This window comes from Lathamus discolor, chromosome 10, assembly GCF_037157495.1.
Source record: "Lathamus discolor isolate bLatDis1 chromosome 10, bLatDis1.hap1, whole genome shotgun sequence".
Classification (NCBI taxonomy): Eukaryota; Metazoa; Chordata; class Aves; order Psittaciformes; family Psittacidae; genus Lathamus; species Lathamus discolor.
In genome coordinates this window covers 8,423,915-8,448,354 of record NC_088893.1, presented here as the reverse complement: position 1 = coordinate 8,448,354, position 24,440 = coordinate 8,423,915, and positions in this window count along the sequence as shown.

The window sequence follows — 24,440 nt, the reverse complement described above, 5'->3', positions numbered from 1 at the left end:
CAAATAAAAAAGAAGGCACATGTTTACAGATAAAACTTGGAGAATATATGGGGAAAGGAGAGATAACAGGAAGCTATTCCATTATATAAAAGATAGCTCAGGCATGAAGTTCATATGGAAGAAATCAGAAACCACCAGATAGCAAGTTTACAAAATGTACTTGTTAAATTTGGAGATGCTTTGTCATATTTACATACAAGTTTATTCCTCTATAAGAGCAGACATATCCTTTCAAAAAGCAGTGCTTTGCTCAGAATTTAGCCAAGGGCCATGAATAGATGAAGTGAAAAGCAAAAGACCTGAGCAAGTACAGAGCTACACTTGGCCTAGTATACCATTCCAGCTCCTGTAAACCAGTGCTTTAAGGACATCTAAAACCAAGAGTATCATTTTCCATGCTACATTTAATAGCTGTTGAGAAATATATACTTCATGAACTTGCTACAGCCTTTCCTAGAATATCTCAGAAGCCCAATATTCTCTAGCAAGGAATTTTGCAGTGGTATTGTACTTTCTGAGAAATAATATCACCTTGTTAATGTAAGTCTGATGCTTGTTATTATTACTATGTGTCATTTAGCTTTAATCATAAGAAATGGATAATAATTATTTTCTTTATACGATTTGTATTTTTTCAGAACTTCCGCATTTCTCGTTTGGTTCTTTCATCTTGGAAAAAAAAAAAAAATCATGATATAATGAATCTTATTTTAGACGCTGATAAAAAGCTCTAGATAGAAAGACTTTGTCAGCTTTCTCTGTACCTTTTCCAGTTCCATTACATCTTTTTCATATGAGGGGAAGAGCAGAGAAGGCAACAAGAACCGTATGAAGTATTCAGGATGGTTACTGTGGGTTTACCAGTGACATAAATAATCTTTTCTATTTCTAACTACTTAGTTGGTAATTTCTATCATTCTTGTATCTTCAGTACTGGTCTAGCATGTTACAGACCATGCACCACAATAATCTTTGTTCTGAGTGGTAACCAGGAATTTATAGCACATCTTGATGCATACCGAAGGATTTTTCAGTTTATCACCGAACTACTGCTGACTAAAGCTTATTGCTCAGTGTCTGAAGGCCTCTCTGAAACTTTTTGCAATGTGTTTTCATTTCAACTTTGCTGAATAATTTAGGTAAAATATATAACTTTGTCATTCACTCTGTGTTCAAATGATTCAGGGATCTAGTAAAACAGCACAGACTTTGCAGGGTTTCAGAAGTTTCTTCTCCCTCAAAAGCTGACTATTCCTACTTATTTTTATTACTTTTAACTGGCTATGAATCCCCCTTTTCCTCATTCTTCTGCCAAGAAATACTAGCTGGCACATGTAGCAGTAACATGTCTCCAGCAACTGGGAGACATAAAGTTGACAAAATTCCTTCTCAGAAAGACTCTATGAACTGTCTTACAATCATAAGAAGCAAATGTAGGTGGAATGCTGTCCAAAGGAACAAGTAATTCTGCACTAACAGCCACAGGAAAGGAATGCAGCGCTAATAGAAAGTTTGGCATGAGCAATAGATTATCATGACCTGTTTCATAAAGCCCTATACATATACTATAGCTGTCCTTGTTATAAGGAACTACCTTTGGAGATAATGGAAGTGAAGCAGCTTAGTCTGCAAAACAAGAAATGTGAGCACAGTCTCCTATATAGTCTTGTCTGATGTTAGTCAAATTAACTTCTTGTGTCACAGGTTATCTGTAAAATAAGATTTCAAGAGCCTACCCATTTAAAAAGAAAAAGAGTAAAGGATATGAGACACTCAGATGCAAGACAGCAATCTGTGGCTATGTACCACATTGTGACAATACTCTATCCCCAGCCAATCTGCAAACACTCCATATCTATAGCATGCAGTACAATGACATCAACAAGAACTCAGAATGTGTCTATGAAAATGATTTGTATATTACTCTACCAGTGTATATTAAATCAGTTGAAGAAAGAAAGGGCTCATTTCATTATCAGTCACTTGTTTTTACTACAACAGGAATAATTACGTGTGCAGAATGATACATGCAAAGGAAAGCAGTATGGAGAATAACAGGAAAGCAATCTTCACTATAGGAAATTGTTAAATACTATGACTATAGTAAGATTAGCTGGAAAAAAAAAAATCAGTGGGCAAGGCAGACATTGCTTTATTACTAATGAGCCAGTGAAATTCATTATAGTAACTTTTGCTTCAAAGAAAATATCTAGTTTGGTTTTAATTAGTCTCAGAAGGACATTCTTATTGAATAGGAAATTCTCAAATTACAACAGAAAATAGAGGACTCAGCATAAGTGAAGTGAACTAGAAAAAGAGGAAGACAAGCTGAGTGTCTACTGGACAGGTTTGCCAATATCCCAGCAATACAATGTCACTTAAAGCAGAAGCATGCAGCAAGTGTCTCATTATATTAAGGTGCCTGCCGCCTCTAGAAAACTTGCTGACATTGGATTTGTGTGTGAAGCAACAAAGTTTTAACAATTGCTGAAGGGTTGTTGATTAACACCACAGTGGGTAAAGTTAAAAAAATGACAATCCATTAAGGAAGGAATGGGACCCAGCAGCAGTAGTTCCTTGAGGTTTTGGTATTTTAAAGCAAGGAGCGTGTTAAAGGTTAACTGTAAAGGGAAATAGTTTTCCTGTTGCTTAAATTGATATAACTAGAGTGGTTCTGACCCTTGCAGATAAAGTTTGTGACACTCTGAAACAAATACACAGGTCAACTAAGGTCTTTCACACAGAGGAAAAGCTAAAAGCAGTGCTTTCCATTTAGAGTTTTTTCTAGAGCTTTGCTGTTTCTGTAGTAAGATGTTCTTCATATTCAGTGAGAATTTATAATAAGTTACACAATCATATTTTGAAGTGGACACACCACCACAGCCCATTTCACATCACTTTCAGCAGATTAGCTATTTATTCCTTCGGTCCTCTAACCCAGGTGGCAGATCATCTAGAAACAAAGGTGCTGGGCCAAAAGAGGGTCTAGCAGTTATTGTAGCTCTGAACTATGATTCACACAGGCCCCAAACCATTCAAAAACCTAAGCTAGCTGTGGAGTCTTTCTGTCTGGAGCCTCAACGATGTCACCTGAAGAAAACCTTAAGTTTTAGTGCTTTTCATGTTCTCTTGTCATAGGCTCTCAATGATAAGAGACACACAAGGACAAACAGAAAACAGTTGTATATGGTTGTGGATTTTTCAGAGCCTTTTGCCCCACTAATACAAACGGCTGAACTGTCAAGTTTACCATCACAAAGAAATTACTGACTCCATACCACACGACCAGCTACCGCAGATGTATTGACACTGTCTGCGAGGCTCTGTAGCAGTCAGAGAAGCATACCTATTCAATCTTCATTTTCAGAAAATTCAGCCCTTTCCTGAAAACCTCAACATGTTCATGCTACTAATGATAACATAGCTCCTATTTTGCTTTACAATAAGCATAATTTACTTGTCTTAAAAACCTTCTGCTTTTCCTTCTGCAATACCATGAGAAGGACTTTTTGCAGCTAAAAGATTTTGAAAAATATCTGAAGAAACAGAGTATGCAAAAGCAGTAAGCCAGAAATTAATATCTGGACCTCAAAGCAGCAATGACAAATATTGTCCCAAGTCAAACAGTTGCCACTGATAATATCCAGGACAGAAAACTGAACATCTTTGATATGTGTGCTACGACATCTTGCTATACACCAGTGTAAGCCAGTTGAATTTATTAGCTCAGTATTTGAAAAAAAAAAAAAAAAAAAAAATGTTCCAGCGGAGAACCAGTTCTTTTCACTTTTTTGTTCCTTAGGTCAGAGTCATTTGCATTTCTTACAATTTATACAACATATTAGTAAAACCAGTACTTGTTAAGCCACAGCACATTTTCAAAAGAAAACATCCAGAACAGAAGAATAAGGTGACGTGGGGATTTGAGAGAAGAGATAACTGGTTTTAACAGCATTTTTTTGCTTCCAACAGTCAAGAAACAGGTAACAACTTGCAATCCCAACAACAGTGCTTGCAGACAGATATCCATCACTAGTTAGTAGTGTATGTCCTGTCTTCGCCCATTTCTTTTCACTTTCCAGAGGCACAAAGGTCACTGTGGTCTATTCAACTGAATGACCCTGAACAATTTGCTGCATTTTGTAGATATACTATATCAGTTGGCTTTGGGTTTTGACACAAAGGGAACTTTTGTGCCCATTGTGACACAAAAAGTTAATGTTAGTTTCTTATTTTGGTCAAGAAACTACTTATCACCTAGAAACATCAGCATTATGACACTGCAAGGCACACTGTAGCAGTTATAGATTTGTGACATATGTAAGTTTTTACAACACCATAAATCTTAACACATGCAAATCCATACTTACTTTGCCAGTATTCAAACCTGTAAGCTTAGAATGTGCATATGCTTATACACACTGACATAAATTATAGAAATAACCCATCTCATGCTCAGCCTCTTCAGATCAGCTTATTATGAACAGATAGGCCAGTTCAAAACCAGGTGTAACTTTTTACCACCTAAAGCACTAAAAGTGTCTGTTTTGTTAAGTAAATTCTGGTTTTAAAAATCCCCATTAGACCTCTTTTTTAATTCATTGTACAATTCAGAGGTTAAAATGAGGTTTTCTTATAGTATGTAGGTCACTTGCATTTACTTTGAAGTACTTTATAAACACTGTAGCTAGCTGAAGCTTTTATAAATGTTCTCATTCGTCCTTGTAATATTACAGTCCATTAGAGGCGCTTTACAATCGATGCACTCATAACATTTAAATTAAAGAAGAATGAAGTTTGATTTAGACTGATAAAATATTCATACTGGCCATACCTTATAAATCTCCAGAAGCTCAAGACAGCATGGTTGCCAAGATAGGGTAACTGTATCCACCTAAAAAATACTAAAAATAAAATCTAGAATCAAGAGTATTCAAATTACTTTATCAATCAGACCTATTACATTTGCCCCACTGGGGAAAAGCCTAGTTCAAAAATAACCATTCAATTCAAAAGTAAAATACCATTCAGATTGCCTATTGATTCCATGATTGCCATTCCATAAAGCATTGATTATTTTGACACTAGAAATAACAACAGCTGTCTTCAGTTATCTCACATGAAAAAGTGCAACTTTCAGCAGAAGTGGAATGTTTTCTTCTCATATACTCTGTTAGCCTGAGGAGCCCCAGAAGTTTTTGTATAAAAGAGACATTAATATATTTTTCATTTCTAGAGAGTAGTATTGAATTCTAAACAGTAGCAGTATTCAAAATGCAAAAGCCATTAGATGCTTTCCCCACATATTTCTTACAAACAGTAACTTCCAACTCTTAAAAATCATGAGTCCATAGATTATTGCTGTAGCAAGAACAGACTCCAGTGTAAAGGGACTCTGTTGCTAAACAGGCTTCATATGTATATATATATATAAATATATATATATATAACTGAGAAAAGCCTGCTGCTAGGCCACAGCAAATTTGGCCCATTAACCTTGATAACACACACTGAACAAAGAAAATTCTAAAACATTACATGATTAAACTGATTGAAATAGACACCACTAGTTCCATTCTGATTCCCTAAATCAAGGGTTAAAACTCTCCAATCCAGTACACACTATCAACAAATTAGGCTTATCTTCCTTTCTCTGTCTTCACACTTGGTATTTGGAAACCTGCACATTTGGCAATGCACTGTGCTTTTCAGAAAATAGTATCTAAGGTGTCTTTTTTGTTATTGCCAATAAATTTATAAAGTATAACAGCATTTTTGCCTGAAAGTAAATGAAACATCTAAAAAGAAAAAGCTGAAATAGCAGACTTAGTAGATACTCTTCATGTACTTTCTGCTGTTACAAAGGAATAGCCCTTACCTGCTGAATTCCACTCCTCTTTCAAACTAATCCTTACTCTAAGGACCTACAAACTACCTCCCACAAAAAGAATACCACTCTTTTTTTTTTTTTTTTTTTTTTCATAAATTAAAACAGCTGCTGGCCCAATTGCCGTTTGAACATAATTAGTTTAAATTTGTTATCTATCACACTTTCAGCTGTGCCACTTGACACACCCAGCACCTTCTACCTAGCTAAGTTGTCATGTTCTCATTGGCCCCAGCTCTTACAGAGTCAGGGATCACCCTGTGTCCTAGATGCAGGGTTTAAGACAAAATATGGGCAGAGTCTAACATTGCAATATGAAGGGGCCCAAAAAGGTGCTCCCAGGCACTGGAGCTATTATGCTTCCATTTTATGACACTAAAGCTTCTCATGAGCCTTCTACTGCATCTTGAGCAGGTATGGTCACTGTTTATTGCAAGTGCTGGGCATCTAGCTCACATGCCAGACTTCAGCAGGAAAGGACACTCACTTTCGGCAGTTCTCCTCTACCTCAGATGCTTGCAGTTGCATTCTAATATTAGTGTCCTAACCTAACTGCTGAATTTCCTGCTGAATGATGGCCCAAATTTAATGAAAACTTTCACCATGATTTAGGAACTTAACTGAGGTTGAGTCTAACCTTCAAACCAAGCCTGTGGGCATAACTTTCTCTGCCCTACCTCTGACTTACCATAGCAGTAGAGAGAAAACATGACAAAAAGACTGGGAATTAACAGCCTCTGAAACGTCATGTTTCCATTTGGTAAGAAAAAGCAACTAACAGCTAAAGATGACTTTAATTGCAATATCATGTAGTAGCCAAGATGCTAATCTTTCATATTCACAATTTAACACTGGAGTGCTGGTTTAACACAGAGGCCCACAGCAAAGTTCATTTAATATAAATGACTGAATGTCTTAAGTCAGGAAGACAAGGAGAGATTTTTACCAAGTAACCATCTTGAATTAGTGCTTTAATAAGAAACTAGCAAAGGTTTTTCTTCACACTTTAGACACAACAAAATTCCTACAATGCTTGTAAAAAGAGTTTACAACGTGAAACCTACTAGAGAGGTATATACTGGATTTCAAAACCGTGCTTGTTCTTTGCTTTGTCACAGTTATGAATATTAGACAGTCCTGATAAATAGCATAGGATAACAGTGGGTTACCTGAGACTTGGATTCCCCTCTCCTTCTGATATAGGCAACATCATCATATAGCCAATTTTTAACTTTGTGAGATAATTCCTGTCAGCATGGATTGGGTGCTGGCAGTGGGGATCACAGGCACTCTCTGAGGCAAGGACGGGGCCGCCCTGTGCTGGACACTGCCGTTTCCAGATGGAACAAAGAGCAGCACCGCAGCACACAGCTGAGCCCATCAGCAGTGCTGGTGATGGCACCGCTGTGAAAACCTCCTCAGAAAGAGCAAAATGCTGCTCAGGGGTGAAGAAGGAATGAGGAGGAGCCCTGCAAGCATCGGGTGAGAGGAAGAGGGGAGAAGGTGGGTCTATCCTAAAGGAACTGCAGCCCGTGAAGAGCCCACATGGGAGTAGGGAAACATGTGAGGAGGAGGGGCACTGGAGAGAAGCTTTTATGGAGTGCCCACAGCTCTCATTCCCTATCCCCCTGCCCTGCTTTTGGAGGGGGGTATATGAGTTGGGAAAGGAATGAAGTTGAGCCTGGGAAAAAGATTAGGGAGATCTGCTGCTAACGTTTTATCTGGTTTTTGCCATCAGATTAATTTTCCCCAAATCAACTCAGTTCTCCTGTAATGGCAACTGGCACATGATCTCCCTGTCTTTGTCTCTACCCACAAGCTTTTTCATCTTCCTTTCTCCCCCCATTATGTTGAGAAGGGAGAGTGAGAGGGTGGCTGGGGAGCATCTCTGGCAGGGGGCCAAAGTCACTGCATCATGGCCATTTGTTTGGCACCCAATACTGCACTCAACTGACAACCCTGTAATTAGTGAGAGTTTCACGCTCTGGAACTGAACTAGCTGGCATTCTTAGGGTGATGACAGCCATAGGCCAAGCTTAACCTACCATACAGTAAAAATGCAAGCTCTACTGAACCCATTGTTTTACTAGTAGGGGAAAATACTTACATTTTTACATGACCATCCATTTGACTGAGTTCTGGTCTTTGATAAAGTGCTTTACTGAAGATGTGCAATGTTGTATGACTGACTAGACCTGAATGCTGAAAAGGGTAAGCTAATCCAGTATTTACATGTATAGGACGAAAACTTACTTATCAAAGACGTGTGTATATATGGCATCATGTACAAAAAAAACATTCAGTCACCACTGTACATAGTGGTGTTAATCTAAGCTGGTATGTATATGCAACATTGGTTTTGCACAGGTTTGAGCAGAAGATTTGGGAAAATGTCGTTCTTTGGCAGCCAACTTGTAGGAGTAATACTATAAAAAAGAAACCTCCGATCATTTCTGGCACAGTGATCACACTAATATAGTACATTACAGAATCACAGGATCACAGAATCCCAAGGGTTGGAAGGGACCTCAAAAGATCATCTAGTCCAACCATTGCAGGTAAGATAAACTTTCTTCTCTTGTGCTTGGCCTAGGAAAAACATGAAATAAAAGTTTCAGTTACGTGTGTAAAAATAAAAATGCTTCATGTGCTCTTCTCCTATTTGGTGCTGCTCTGCTTTGCAAAGCAGTATGGTTCCCAATATTCAGATAAGAATACCTTCTGCTAAGCTGATCACATGTTGAGATCTTTGTACATGCACAGACACCTGCTGCTTGTGGAATTGGTTAAGCCTGCAAAAGATTTCCTGTGGGAAAAAGTTTAGAGAACAGGGCCAAGAAATTCCTTGCATTTGCTTTGTAAGCTTTGAAATCTTCACAACATTTTTCTGATCAAGAGTATCTTCAGTTCTTATCTCAGTCCCATCATCATTTCAGACTTTTGACACTGAATAATCTAAGTGATGAAGAGTACTGCAACCAAGATATCACACCTATGCTGCGTGTACAAAACAGAAAAAAACCCCAAAAACCAACAAACAAAAAAACCAAAAACAAACAACCAAAAAAAAAAAAAAACAGAAAAACATTTGTCCGTTTTTCCTCACTTACAGTGGTATTTTGGTGTTAGAATATTCTGGAGTTGTTCATGATCTCTGTTTCATTTACATTGCATCTCTCTTAAAATTTACATCTCAGTTCTAACTGGAACAGATTAAAGGCAAAGGCATTTCCTTGGTCGTCAGCTGTAGCCATGACAGTGAATACAGAATACTTATAGTGTTGTTTTTCATTGTGGGTTTTTTTTTACCTTTTAATTGGAAATGACAGTATTTAAATGTGACCACTCAATAATCATTGTGTTGTATATGTGGTTGCATTAAGGGTAATGATCTAGAAAAGCAGTGTTCATAACTGGGTTTTCCCGAGAAGAAGCTTTTGCTGCAACATAGGCAATTGATCTTCAAATAGACCATGTAAAAACAGGTGTTCAATGACATACAGATTGGTGGCAAGGTGATGAAACATCTTGTTTCATAGCATGTTTAGCATGTTGGTACCAGTATGGAGAAAAGATAGTGCATTTGCAGTTTTCCATCCAAAGCAGACTAACATTTGTATAAATAACTTGTTTTTCAAGACATCTCTTCATGTATCATGAAGATTCTAACATTATAATCTGTTAATCTGAATGGAAAAGGCAGCCTAAAATTAGTTACAGACCATCTACACCTGTGAGCAAAGTCATACACAACTTTGAAACCCCTTTTCCTACTTTTTGTGTCTGAAATAGAATAAAATAAAGGAACAACATCTTTACATATGAAGTCTGTGTTAAATGGCTCAAGAAGTTAACTTGCTGCTATGTACTGCTGTCTAAAGACTATTATCTCTGGATAGTTCTGTTCTCTACTTAATCACTTATTTTCATGTATTTGGATGAAAAGCAAACACAGCATACAAATATGAAAAAAAATATGTTTCAACCTGAAAAATAAGGTTATCACACTGATAAATGCATAACTACTGTTCTCAGAGACAGTTGGTATGTATATCAAAATAATTTCATAAGAAGTTTCAAAGTGATCTTAGTCTAATTGTTTAACAATTTGACAAATATTAATAAAAATGCAAAAATTGACAGTCAATTTCTACATCATTTAGCTTTACTCAGAATTCTCCTCAGTTTGGTTATTTCATGGATACAGAGACAAACCCTATTACAGTTCATAGGAAAAATAATCCAGATTTGCTGCTTTGGATTATTTTAGGGAGGAAGTGCAGAAGTTGTCTCTTTTTAGAAGAGTAAACTTGCCCACCTATATTATTTAATGCTCTATGTTCTTTTTTGTAACCTAAGTGCATTTTCCTCTGTCAGAAGGGGTCAGCAGAAGTCAACACAGCAGGTGCAGGGTCTGATGGCCTTTTGCAAATTTCAGAATGTTATTAAAATTTATTTTTAAAAGGTTAAGAATTTTCTTCTGCTTTTCCTGTCTAAATAATCAAATAAGCTGAAATGCCATTCTCTGCTAGAAATATTTCCAAGTTCATAGCATTAGAAAACAAACTGTCCAAGCTTTGACATCTAATCAACATCACTAGTATACTTAAATACAAAGAAGAAAAAACTGATTTCAAGAATTCAGCTCTCTTCTATGTGTATGTGCAGATTACACTGTCAAATAAGGAATATCACTCTTAGAAGTTACCCTTGTGATAAAAAGGTCAAGCTCTAGTTCTTTGTATGTTTGACACTGGCTGGAGGCTTTTATGCATATTCATCAGCAGTGCTGTTTTCTAAAATCACTTTAACAACTGGTCACTATTTAAAACAAGACCAGCCTGACAGAAATTAAATTCATGCCAATCCTTTAAATGACGGATGTTGAAACAGATTTGCACGGTGCAGTAACTGTGTTCACACAAACTCCCTATCAGTTCAAGACTTCAGTCTGAGTGATTTCCAATGCAGTCTGTTCCAGGCCAAGGAGTTTAAAGGACAGAAGCAAGTGCCTATTAAATTTCAGCTGATTAATGTTTTTTTCCAAACTATTGTCACCTGTACAGAGATATTCACATGCTGAACTTGTAGGCAAACTTTTTCTGCAGTGCGTTTGGAATGGATTAGGCAAATAAAGCTTTTTTCAGTGCATACTGTTAGACATTAATAAGCCTGCTATTTAGTAAGTGTTCCTCTGAATTTCAATATCAAAATTCAGAACTAAGCTTAGGTCCAAATTAAGCTTCAAAACATCAGGGTATATATATTTCCCAGCCAAAAGTTACATTTTTCATTCTAATGAGATATCAAAAAGCTTTGCTTCCAAGAATGTTTACTGTATTTTTTCACAATCACTTTAAAGAGCTTAGAAGTGAATAAAAATTCTGCCTGTTGTATTTATGGGGTAACATTCAAAAACTGTAGCACAGAAATTTTTATAACAACCAGAAGCAAACTCATCCATCTACAGTTTCATTTCCCCAAAACCTCTGATAAAAAATAGCTGATGTCTCCAAAAGTATTTAATATTAAAGTAACAATACTTCTGAATACCACAAAACCCCACAACTTCAACAATTATTTAGAAAGAACAACCAAACCTGCTAATGCAAAAAAAAAAAAAAAAAAAAAAATCAAGAATGTAATTAAAAGAAATAATAAGAGAAAGAGGGAATATTTGTGTATTATATACATACTAAATATATAACTACACTGACCTGTATCTATCACTATGGAAACTACCCACTGTTTTTCTCAGTAATAAATATTGTTCAATTATCCTTTTGGATTCTAGATACTAAAACTTCAATCTATATTTCCTTACACAGGCATTTCTTTAACATTGCCTCACCTTAAAAAAAAATGGATCAGAGACACTGTATAAGGAAAAATAATTTTTAAGGTAACCCATATCACTATCCCCTCAAGGGGCCATACATTGTCCAGAGAGTATCCTGGGAAACATAGTTGCCAGCAGAATAAGGACCAGAAAGAGTCATCTGCCATGAGCATTCACAGATTCAGGACTAGGACTGAGAATTTGCCTTTACCAGGTATATTCCAGGTCTCTGAAGTCTCACTGTGTGCCCCTTTAAAAACCCAGACCAGCTCCAATGACCAAAATTTCAAGTAACTTAAATGGAAAGAGAATCAGGCTCTAAATAATCATAGACTTACAATTCTTTCAAGCGATTAGCATTGCCAGCTTCCATCTGGAAGATGTACAGGTGATTTATACAATGTGAGTATAGTAAGATACAGTAGAAGGCATCACCCCTCTAGAGGGACAGCAGGACTTTCAGAAAAATCCCTCTTCACTGCAGATGTAAATTGGTTATACCTAATGCCCTCAGGAATTAGAGGTTGTGGGGTTTTGTCCTTCCATTTTTTAGCTGAAGAGTTTTTGATCATTGTAAGAGTCAGATTATCTTGTGCCTGTTACCCATGATAACCTGCATTAATTGCAGGGTCTAGCAATGAAACAGCATGGCAGACCTTGTTGAAAATTAACAAAACTCAAAGGATATATACTTACATTTCACAAATGTCTGAAGAAAATCAGTACATCTGCTATGTTTTTATAATATGTCAAATGTTTAGGGTTTGGTTGTTGGAATCTGTCCTCAGTACATGCCAACTCCAAGGGAATATTTTACGTAAAAGCCTAACCCTAGAAGTTCTAAGCTAGATTTTATGTCACTGCAAACTCCATCTCTTTATTCCTCTTTAAAGCCAATAAAATATTCAGCTTAACTTCAGCACATGGCCCGGTGAGGGGTGCATTTGAACTGGGACAGTTGTCTCTGCACTCAGGTTATAAGGGATCCCTGGAGGTCTCTAGTCTAATCTCCCTCCTGAGGCAGATGCAGTTAGTTTGGGTTCTTCAGGGCCATGTCCAGTAGAGCTATGGATATATCCCGGGATGTAGATGCCACAACTGTTAGCTCCTCTTTTAATATTTGACCACCATTATGATAAAAAAAAATTCTTTTCTTACATTTATTTGTGATTTAGAGTTTCCCAGTATGTGTCTATTAACCTTGTCCTATCCCTGCATACCCTTTAAGAAAAGTCTGGCTCCATCATTTGTGTATCTCAAATGTCAGAATCAGAATTTTACTAGTCATAATCTTTATAACAATATCACAGAAAACTCATTTCTGAAGTTAGTGGGTGACTGCAAAGTTTGGAAAGAACAGTGAATACAAAAGAACAGCCTTGGAATACCTTCCCATACCAGTTTGGATTTAGAGTGGGTGTCCTGCCACCTGTTTATCATTCTGCCAATGTCCAATCTGCTACTTGTTTCAAAAATACAGAATTCTGTCTTGGGTGCCAGCCCCATGCCTACTGCTGGAAAATGAAAATACAGTCCCTCAGCTTGCCTTTGCAAGTGTCTTTTCCATACTCACTAGAACTTAAGGAATTTAGGAAAAGCTATCTTTCCATTTGTTCAAAAGATAAACCATAAGAAACACAAGAAACCTGGATATTAAAATGCAGGAAAAAAAGAGAGATGCACTTGACTTTCAGCTAGAAAATGCCTGATTCTTTAAGGTTACCCAGGTATGTAGTCAGTAAAAGGGCATGCAATGGCAGACTTGCTCTAGTACAAATAAAATCACTCCATTAGTTCTACTGTTTTATGTAACCACTTGATCCACTTCAGTGGTTGTAATGGTCTGATGGGACAAGGCTTTGAAGTAGCTTAGCAATCCCTTTATTTTGTCAAGTCATTCTGCAGCTAGCTGCTTGTATCACTTCACTCAAACATGCTCTAGTACCTAGTGAGAGTTGGAAGAATTCAAGACCCTTAAAGATATGCCCTATTTCTTGAAACCAATTATCTCAGTATAGAGTAAAATCTTTCCTCATTGCCTTTAATACTAAATTTAATGAAAAAATATGTTTATAGTACAAGTGCTGCTCTTCATTCATTTGCATTGATGCCTTTTGTATGTCTGCAGACTTCAGCAGAATTACACTTTTGGACTTTGTACTAAAAGTGTATAATACTCATACAAGTCATAGAGCTTTATTACATGATAGTTCCAGTCCTCTAGCACAACAAAGTCATCTACTGACACTTCTTTTATCTATCTATGGAAGACAGACTGAACGGAGTACAATGACTTGCAAAAAAAAAAAAAAAAAAAAGTGATTTTCTGTTTTCTGTTATGTTCTTAAACTGGAAGTAGAATTTTCAAGAGGATTCTCAGTATCTTACCAGGATATATACAAGAAGAGTACTGGTTTTTCTAAAAAAGCATAGAATCATAGAATAGTTAGGGTTGGAAAGGATCATCTAGTTCCAAACCCCCTCCAGTGGGCAGGGACATCTCACACTAAACCATGTCCCCCGAGGCTTTGTCCAACCTGGCCTTGAAATACACCCAGTTTTCAACAAGACGAGATGACACTACTCTCTCTCTGGAAACCATACTTGTTCAAGACAAAAACCTCAAGGACCTAACTAGTGAATTCAATTCTGAAATATCTAATAGTTTTGAACTAAAAGCCAACACATTTCAGTTCAGCATTTCCATTATGGAAGTCAGTTATGCTGTTCAGTAAAACTGCAGCAATACAGCTCTATGTACCTATTCTTTTTTGAGGAGAATGTCATAAGTTCAGAAAGTGATTTATAGGAAGTGCTCTGCTTTCAAGGAGATAACATTATATAGATATTCTGGTACACTGGATAATTAACTACAATAATATCTGTCAGCCTGCAGTGAAAGGAATGATGGTAAAACAACAATTAGGCTTAAAGTATCCTAAAGTAACTGGATAAAAGGACTAGAAGACTTGTGTTTTTCTGAAGGTTTTGGTGTTTTTTTCTTAAAAGGTAATTTTAGTATTGTCAAGAATAGTTCTGATGAGGGAGAATCAACAGGAAAAAAAAAAATTTCTAGGGAAAACAAAAGCTCTCTTATTTCAATGTTGCCCCTCTCTGTTTTAAACTAATATTTTGTAATTACCAGCATATACTATGGGAATGTATGCATGTGCATATTCATGGCTTCTTTAGTTTCTGTATAATCATTTGAAAGAACAACAAACTCCAGGAACTGATGATGACAGCACTATCTCAGAAGAGATGGTCTATCTGGAAAGCACTGCCCAGATCTTGCTCAGTGCCACAAGAAGCAAACCTAACACTGTGAGAAGAAAGAGAACAATTTCAGTTGTTCTAATCTTGAAGAGTCTCATGCCTTTTGATCTTCTCTTTGTTCCCCTTTTGTGAAGCATAACTTGCACTGTCTGCAGTTTATTTACTTCACAGTTTACTTATCTCTGCTGAGCAATAACACAGCATAAAGTTTCCCCGCAACTATCAGACTATGATTTGTCTTGTTTCTAAAGATGACATCTGCATTTCTTTCTTTTGAATGTCTGAATGTCAAATCACCTGTTCGGTGTCATTTTAAAGTCAACACATTGACCTCTAACTGCAGTGCTTGTTTAGTGACTAGAACATACTTTTCACCTAACCTCTGATTCATTTCCCCTCAGAATTTGTTTAGTCTGTGAAAGACAGTTTCAGAGCATATGTTATGGCTTTTAATGCAGACTGTCATACAGTTTACATACCAATTAGTTAAGAACTGGGCAATTCTCATAGAAACTTTTCATTACCACAACTCCCAGTAGCATTTATTTTCTTATCAAAGCAGATATGTATTGTTGCACTGAACGATTTTATCATCTTTATAATTTAGTTTTCTGTTAAAAAGTGAGGAGAAATAGCACTGTGCTTTGTGTTATATACAGCTATGGGCAAAGTAGACTCCTGTCTGTAAAGATGCTTGTTCATTACTGTATATCTGGCTCCTGCCACACTGGAGTATGCCACACTGGAGTGAGAAAAATGATTGTGATATATTAGAAACCTGGTATTTTTCACAGCCTTGAGAAATACAAAATATGAGGGAGCAGTTAATACCATTGTCAGTTTATACTCTCAGAAAAGGGGCAGAAACAGACAGAGGCCTCACCGCAAGCAGTAAGAAAAGGATTGGCAGGACTAGAGTATTTGAAAAGTAACTGGGACAGAAGCTTCTTTCTTTGGAGGGCACACAAGACTGTGGAAAACAGTGGCACCAGATGGAGTGGTCTTGAGAGCTGAGCTGTTTTTTCACAGAATGGTTACAGAAAATATTTAGCCAGCAGCCTAACATCTTAGAAATCTGCTTCAAGGATGGATAAGATCAGTAACTAATAGAGCCCATTTGGTTAGGTGGGGCATGGAGAAAGGTGGACGTAGCCATAATCTCCTTACAATACAGGCGGACTGACAGTAATGCTTTTGTGTTTCTATGCCTACATCCAGTTTTCCAGGAAGCTTGTCTAAAGGCTTCAAAAGCTTCATATGTAGCTCTTGAAACCAGTTTTTTTCTGAGGAAGTTGAGTACCCTTCATTAATGTATCAAATTATGTATTGGTTAATTTGAGATCACAAAAACACAGTCAAAAGTGGCTAGCAGACAATTCTGTGGGTGGTCAAAATGCTAACTTGATAACAGAATTGGCCGTAACAGGCTTACACCAGCCTTGGCTCAGTATAGAAGTTGTTACTTCAAAAGTTTCAGAGATTTTATTTCACAACTGACTACAGACAGCACACTACAAGATGTTTTGAAGACAACCTACTTGAGTTAGGCTACTCTAACCTGCACTAGAGACAACACAGAGGAGATCAGAGCATTCAGCTATCCCAGACTATGTCAAATCCCCAGTTTCTGTGCCATGCGAAACTCATCAGAAGCACATTACTGAAATGGAAGCTGTACATAAATACATCTATTGCTATATTATAGCCTTAATTAAACATACTTAATCATCACTAAGTCTCTGAGATCATAATAATTTAAGTCAAAATGCAAACCTATGAATGGTAACCATTAGCTTGAAATGTAACATGCAAACAAAAAGATTGTTGGATATACTCAAGTGCATCCTTGCAGGTCATATCTCCTAAAAATGGTCTCTCTGAAAGATATCCTCCATACACATTGCTTGCATGGTAAGTTTTTCAAAGTCAGTATAAAGGAGCCTCATAAAGATCAATACATCCAAGCCTACAGTATAAACCTTAAGACAACCCAATACATTTGTCTTCATTGATGCATATACATGTTTAGAATTTTTGCTTTGAATTTTCTTGTTAAAATTCTCTTTGTACATTTGAGCTGCGAACACCTTTGCTATCTGACTAGATCCATTTTTGATCTTGTCACGGATTTGATGCTGGGAAAAGGTAGAATTATGCAGGGGACACATGGAGGTTAAGCAAAAAGAGAATCAGAACAGCAGAGTTAGCTTCTCACAATTCAGAGAACTATCCATCTGGATTCTGGCAAGTACCAAAAGCCTTTGAAAATTCAACAGCAGTGATTAGAAGGACACCAGTGAAATCAAAATACATTCCTGCTAGTTCATAAAGTCTTCTAGTCATGTATCAAGGGTGAAAAGACTAATCCATTTTGTTAGTCATTCATTTAAAGGTAGGTAATAGGATAAGATCCTCAGGGACTAGCAGACATTTTCTAATAAGTGACTCGCTGTTCTTTAGAAAGTTCAGTCCCATAGGACTCACATTTCTGAAATCTCAACACATTTTCCCAAGTGCCAAGAAATGTTATAACAGAAAAGATCTACATAATTCCTGTCCCCAAAGCTTAAATATAGCAATTTAAATCCTTGCAGCCATGAAAGAACAAAACATGTAAAAAGGAAGTGTTTCTAACTGAAGTATAAAAGGTTAACGGCAGGTTTTATTTAAAGATACATTACATTTGAGAGGCCAGACTATGAAGAATAAAGTTTTATTATGCCAGAAGGCTAAAATTTGAGACCATATGACCTTCTCCAGATTTGTCATTCTGCCTCTTTGTGGAGAAGGCATAATAACTAATAAATGAACACTTTGCAATTATATGCTACTAGTCACCCAAGAATGTAGGATATTGAGTTGTTTTTCATTTGTAGTGACTTACGGTTTGGTGGGAAGTTTTAAACTGAAGAAACCTTTGAATGTCATGTGGAGAGCTATGAAAAGCTCAATTAGAGGTGATGACGAAGAATACAACAGAAAGGCAAAGACTTCAGATTACTGTTACTTCAAATCCTAATATCAAATCCTGAATTTTAGGAACCTAAAGAAATGTCAGGGTTTATTCATGCACTTCCTCGAACCAACTCTGCCTGAATTCTAGGCTTAGCCTTGAATCAGCTTTCTCTCAAAACTTCATTGACAATTAAAAAAAAAAAAAGAAAAAACAAAAAACAAAACCAACACAAAACCACTTTCTGTCAGAGCTAGCCTAACCTGAGGGTGATTTGTATAACTTCCCAGGCTTTCTGTAAACTTGCATAATTGCCAGGGCTAAGTCTTTTTTTGCAAGACATTGTGAAATATTCCAAATTGTTTTCTCATATTTAAATCAATGTGATGTTGTATGAAGTTTAAGTTGTCATTAATCATATTAGTCAGTGCTGCTGCTTTGGTCTCATCTAGAACTGTCTGCAAACTCTATACTTCCCAAAGTTTTTATATCAAAATCCAGTGATGTGGTCATAAACAAAAGATAACAGACCTCAGAATTTTGTCAAATTAAGTACTTAACTAAGACAATTCCAGAATTTAAAATTTCAGCCAGCACATCCAGAAATAAAACATATGGAAAAAAAGCAAAAGAGGATGAACGTTCATGAGTCTTTTGTTTTTCTAGTAAATCCTTAACAAATTTGTAAAGTCGTCATCATCTATAATTCAGAGAATGATTTCTAACAAGTGCAGCTTTTCTCTTTCTATATACCACGTATTTACTATTCAACTTGAACCAGTTATTGGTACATTTATAGTGAATAACAGCTTTCCAGAATTACAGAAGATGCTTACTGTGTATAAAGGCTGTATCTTTCTACTATACCCAGCCCAGTGGTACCTCAGATTGCATCCAGCCTTATAGATAAGTGTTTCCTTTACACAATTGCATTCTGGCAAAAAAAAGGACAGATTTTTGTTTACTTGTTTGTTGGCTTTTTAATCCTTTGTGGTACAAAGATATTTCTCACTAAGAATAAGTGAGTACCATACTGTGATTTCATGTCAATGTTTTATGCATGTCCAGAAAGTGCTGATAAAGCATTTCTGTGCATTCAGAGGGGAAGGCACTCAAAAATGTACTTTTATAGATCTTTGAAGATGTACCATAGTGGAATTCTGTGTATGTGTTTCAAATATAATATATAAGGGCAATGTATGTTAAGTTTGTCTTCCTTGCATCTAATTTACTCTTGAAACACATGGAGCTTAATACTAATGAATCAGATAGATATATTCCTGTTTTAAGTCCAGGTAAACAGCAGATAACTATCATCCAATTGTTCTTATTTCATAGCTTTTCCAGTTTGCTAGTAACATTCTGATTAATTTTTCCATATCCTTTCCAAAAGCTGCCAAACAATCAGTGCCGTAGCTTTGTGAAGTACAAACCTTTGGACTCAACAATATTGCCTTATTCCTAAAGGACCTAATTTTCCATACATGTGTCTATAGCAAATTAGACCTCATAAAAAGCAATGCAATAATTACATTTTCATGATGCCTTTTATACATTATAATTTTGATACTCTAATAAAATCAGATCCTTCCAAAGGACACAGCACTGTCAAATTCATATTTTCAAGGGGTTATAATTTATAGCTTATACTCACATGCTCAGTTTGTTTTATTTATTAATGTCTTTTGATTGGAATAAGCAGCATGATAAAGGAGGATAACACAACAAGTAAAAATATTCTTGAGTCACAATTTGATTTAAAGCCAGCTCTATCTTCCCCACACATAACACTTCTTAGATAGAATTCTGAAAGACAGTAATTAGCCTACTGTTGGGAACTCCAGTTTGAAGTGACCCGTAAACAGAGAACCAAAATCCCAATTGAGAGCAAAATGGTACTAAGTTACAGGTCTTCCTGTTGTTCCAAGTGAGATAGAAGCTTAAGCTGTCGAAGCGGAAGAGCTGTGTTGACTGATGTGATGAGCAACATCCATGCTAATTAAAGGTGTGAGACATAAACTAGATCTGTGCTCTTGATCTGAACATTTGTCTGTACACCTAGTTTGCAAAGCAAATTTAAAACAGGACTAAATTTAGTTAGGACGCATGCTAATTTCAGAGCCACCTTACACGGACTCCCTCTGCCGTCACTGGAGACAACTCACTCTAAGACCTAGAAGTGATTTTTATTTTTCATAGACTGTCTAAGCAGTCATCTCTATCTGGCTAAACCTACTGTAAATGTAATATTGCACTGCCATCATTTATGCAAAAGAATACTGAGTGCATAAAGGTCACAAGGCCATCCTGGGAAAAAAAAAAAAAGAAGTGTAAGAAGTGGGAAAAAAAGGGAAAAAAATATCAAACAAAAACTTGATGTTATTCTCAGAGTTATTATAGAGTAGACCGTTCTCTGGAGAAACATTACAGCAAATAAATATTCCATGAAAAATGCTAAAAGATAACGCACTATACTGCACTGAATGAATGCTGTGAATAATGCTATTGCTGTGCCTGCTCTGCCTGAACATCCCTGTATTGTTGTTCACCATTTCAGTGTTTCCTTCTTCAGAGAGCAGCTTTGCAGCATCATTTTTTCTACCAAGGCAAAGATTCAGAGACGCTTCCCAAAATAAAAGATTAGGTATCACAGTATGCATTTACCTTATATATCCTTATAGATATATAGACACCTCTAATTGGCGTATGATTGCATCATTTAAGAACTGATCTTTTCACCTTACTTGTATTTTTCAGGCAGATAGTTAAAAAACCTATTTGTTAAAAACAGATGTGCATGATCTCTCTGAAGCATGTTTGAAGCACAAAAAACCAGTACACATAATAAAAATCACTATATCAATTTAGAAGGCTATTCATCTTTATGTTCATAACGTAAGACCTCAAGAATTGAATTTTTAATTGAAATGTCAATAAATTCAACTGATGTGGTAAATTATTGGGATAATGCATTTTTCAGTGATTAGCCTCAAAAACAATGGCAAATTTCTATTTATTTATTCCATAATTTATATCATCTAGAAAATCTATTTAAAAATGTAATTAAATTAATTCACCAGATATATACTATTCTCTTCTGTCCTTGGATTGCCTGTTCAGAAAAGCTTGTAGGTAACTCACCAAGTGAATAATGTCTTTTCTTCTTATCTATTCTTAGTACTAGCATTTATCGTACATCTTTTACAGCTGGTGTAATGTCATTGAAAAGGCAAATATTGCTACATTGTGTACAACTGTATTTTTTACTTCCTCAAACTCTTTAAGGATTCATCTCAATTAAAAGCAAATTTTCAAGGGATGGTGTGATTACAAACCTGTAAATACAAAATATGGAGGACTAACGGAGATGTAGATCCCATTTCAACATAGACTTAAACTAGTAAGAAAATTAACTATCTGCTTCACTGTATCACCCATAAGGAATATTACTGCTGCATCCCAAAATGAATAAAGTTTCCTTAAGTACATCACAATAAAATGGTAGAGGTTTTTCATAAATGGTAATAACACTTCACAACTTTCCTCTGGCTACCAGGTGTATGTAATGAAAATAAAAAACATTTGGCCACTGGAAGGTAAGAACTTCAGAGACTGCAGACTGTAAATGGAAAAATGAGATTACTAAATATTAACTAGTATTCGGAGGAAACACCTTGGAATTAAACCATTAGAAAACTGAGCTTAAAAGAAAACTATATAGGACAATCATGATTAAATAGAAAAATTTTGGTTATATGAAGACTAATGCAGAAAGATTTAGGGCTAGAATCATTGTAGATCTTTCTATAGAGAAATCATTTGTATTCTTATTTTATATAATTTTTTTAAAAACAAGTAATAAAAAATCCTGGTACTCTTGTAACTGCCATCTGTTCACATATATCAAAGCACTTTACAACAGAGATCTTGATCATTTTAAGTTTTTTACAAATGGGCAAGAAGAGGCACAAGAGGAAGATTATCTGCTATCATAAAAATATTGTATTGATTCTGTCCAAAATCCTATCCAACCCAGTATATCCCGTGTCTGCAAGAAAAGAATAATCAATAGAAAGAGTAGAAGTGCATGTTTCTCTGGTTTCTAATAATTTCAATGAAAGTTGAAGGCTGGTGAAAGAGATGGAAGTAGAAAATAGGTTTCCTGAATTCAGGCCTAGCCTATTAAGAAAATATACAGTTTATAAAAGAAGGAGCTAAAAGAGATGGGCTCTACTCTTAAAGAAGGAATACATGGATTCCATCTTGAAGTAGGCTACCCAAACTATAAGCTCTTACACCATGGATGTTTTGACAATGCTGTTTTAAAAGAAATCTGTAAAAAAGCTCTTATTGTTTTTTTTTTTTTTTCCCCCAAAGCCCCGTCACACATTTGGATATTCACTCTGATTAAGTGTTAGTAATCATTTAGCATTCTAACTGCCCAAGTTACTGCATCAAACAAATTCCATTGTTAACTTTGGGAATGAGTGAGGGTTTTGTCAATATCTCAACAGAATCCAAGAGCAGCTGCCTGCTGTGAATTAGGACGGAGTGATAAGAGGACATGGAGGAGCTCAGTCTCAGTCTTTAGAAGGATGGTAAAATTTGACATGAAGAATATTAAATAAATACTATGTTAAACAGATTTTAAGCAAAGAATACATAATTTCTTCTTATATATAGAGAAGTAGGGATTTTTCCTTAAGTAATCGAACTGAAATAACATTTCCCAAATGGTTAAGTTTAAAAAAGTCATGGTTCTACTCAGGGTTACTTCTGATGCATGATATATTTGTAAATGATACCAAGCACTGCTGATCAAAATTTGAGACAATAATTACTTATAATAGCAGCTCCAACCAACAGCCACAGCCGCCTATGGGAAGTGGTCACCATATCTCCATTTTGACCACGTGTGTAAGCCCCATTGAATCCTGGGGCCATTACAGTTCTGAGCGCAGCACTGCTGGTAATACCCTGCATCACAGTTTGCTGTGAGGAAACTTGGTGACATGGCTGTGATTACTTTCAAATCATTCCTTGCCGAGCATCTCTCCACTGTGCTATAACGGAAGCTTAAGAACCAGATTTAGTCTCAAAGCTAATTACTGCATTTCTCTACCTGACCTAATAAGTCTTGACTCCCTGGTGGAGTCCCTGGCACAAGTACAGCCCCCCACTAGTGCAGTTGCAGCAGCTGGTTTTACTGAGTATGGATAACAGAATGAGTCCCTAAACAAAACTCTTTTTCGGAAAAGCAACATATACAGTTTATAGCATCCAATCATGGAACTGAAACAATAAAAGTGGAACAATGTGACTCAGGTGACCCATTACAACAGCTTGAGTATAAGGTCACACATAATGAATACGCTGAATCTCTGATTACCTACCTGAGGCTTGCAGAATGTTTCATTGAAGAAATATAAACAGTACGAGAGCTTTTTATGTACAGAGCAAATAAAGCAAGCCAAGCATTGCCTAATAAATGACTGATTTTGAAATATTTGGCTTCTTTAGTGCTAAACATTTGCAGGGAAGAAAAGTACTCAATCATGAAAAAAATTTTCTGCACATGGTGGAAAACAAGTCAAAAAATAAAAACCCTAAGACATATACCCTACGTCTCCCCCCCTTCTTTAGGTTCATAAAGAATTTTGAAAAGGTTTCCAAGAAAAGGCTTGAATGAAAACAGAGTTCTATGGTTCTAAATATTGGATAAGAAATTAGAAGTTATTGCAGTAACTGTCAAGTCCATGATGAACTTTGTACCTCTGAGAGCGCTGTGTTAAAGCTACAGATAGGAAATAAGCATCTGGCTGGTTTCTTCCTGCTCAGCCTTTCGTTCCAGAATCTTTCCGACTTCTTAAAATTACACTGCCTTTGGGCTCCACGCACAACCTTGAATGGTATCTACATAGCATACTAGATTCAGATTTGATACTCAAGATTTATGTTTCTGCCCCATAACTTCTAAGCTTCAGGTCTTCCAAAAATTTTTCACTAGAATTGGAATCATCTATTCTTTGAGAAGCATTATGTGTGGATACAATGCAGATCCACAGATGGAGTCTTTAGAGTTGTTCTTAAAATTCAATTAGTCTTATCATCATGAAAAATACTTATTTCAACAAAAAATGAGACCAAATTTTGAATTTATTACTTTACTTCCATATTGTGGCAGTATGTGGATAGCGCAGGCTTAGCGTAATTATATGTTAACTACTTTTCACAACAACCCCTCCTTTTCTATTTTTCATTATATTATATAACATTACAGAAAAAATCTTACAGTAAATATTTATTTAAACATTATTATTTAATGCAATTTATGAGAAATACTTATATTTTCACACAGGTGTATTGACTTTTGGACCACATACAAGAGCACCAAAGTTTAAAACTTCAAACCCTGAACTTTATGACCTTCAACAAAACATTTAAAGAAACTCTTAGTTGAAATACAGCCACATTCTAACAGGTTT